This window comes from Penaeus monodon, chromosome 19, assembly GCF_015228065.2.
Source record: "Penaeus monodon isolate SGIC_2016 chromosome 19, NSTDA_Pmon_1, whole genome shotgun sequence".
Taxonomy (NCBI): Eukaryota; Metazoa; Arthropoda; class Malacostraca; order Decapoda; family Penaeidae; genus Penaeus; species Penaeus monodon.
In genome coordinates, this window is record NC_051404.1 from 35,988,518 (window position 1) to 35,989,063 (window position 546).

General features: G+C 28.2%; 1 protein-coding gene across 1 annotated transcript in view; it reads left to right on the forward strand.

Moving 5' to 3' along the window:
* The window catches only part of LOC119585197 (transmembrane protein 211-like), a gene marked incomplete in the record, with an annotated part of 80,762 nt that overhangs the window by 69,560 nt on the left and 10,656 nt on the right, over positions 1 to 546 (forward strand).

Consider the following 546-nt stretch of genomic DNA (forward strand, 5'->3'; position numbering starts at 1 on the left):
AATGCTTGCGTGTGTGAACTCAATTAATAAAACCTTCTCAACTTAGTTATTTTAGCCAAACGGTGTGAAGAGATTGCAGATTTTTTTTTTTTTTCAGGGTCACTTTGGTGTTGTGATCCCATTATGTAGATATTTTGATTTTTTGTATTTAGTTTTCTATAATCGCTTATTTTATTATTTATCATTTACTGTTATCATTAAAAGTTATTTTGAAAATTGAATGATTTGGGCGGTCTTTGCATATGAAATGTTTTTTTTCTAGTGGATTTTTTGTGTGATTTTGACTTGTATTAGTGAAGATTTCTATAGAAGTTTTATTTTTTTCACGTAACGATATACACACTTGAATGTTTTGATTGTTTTTCCTTCACGATTTGAAAATAGACACTTTCAGATCTGTGTTTGATCTCGATAACTGTTTACAAAATTGAATATCTTGTGGAGATTTCTTTAGTCGAAATGTTTCTTACGAATTTTAGAAACGGATAATTTTCACAGGTTTTATTTGATCTCGTAAACAGATTTTTAATTTGATCTTTGCAATCC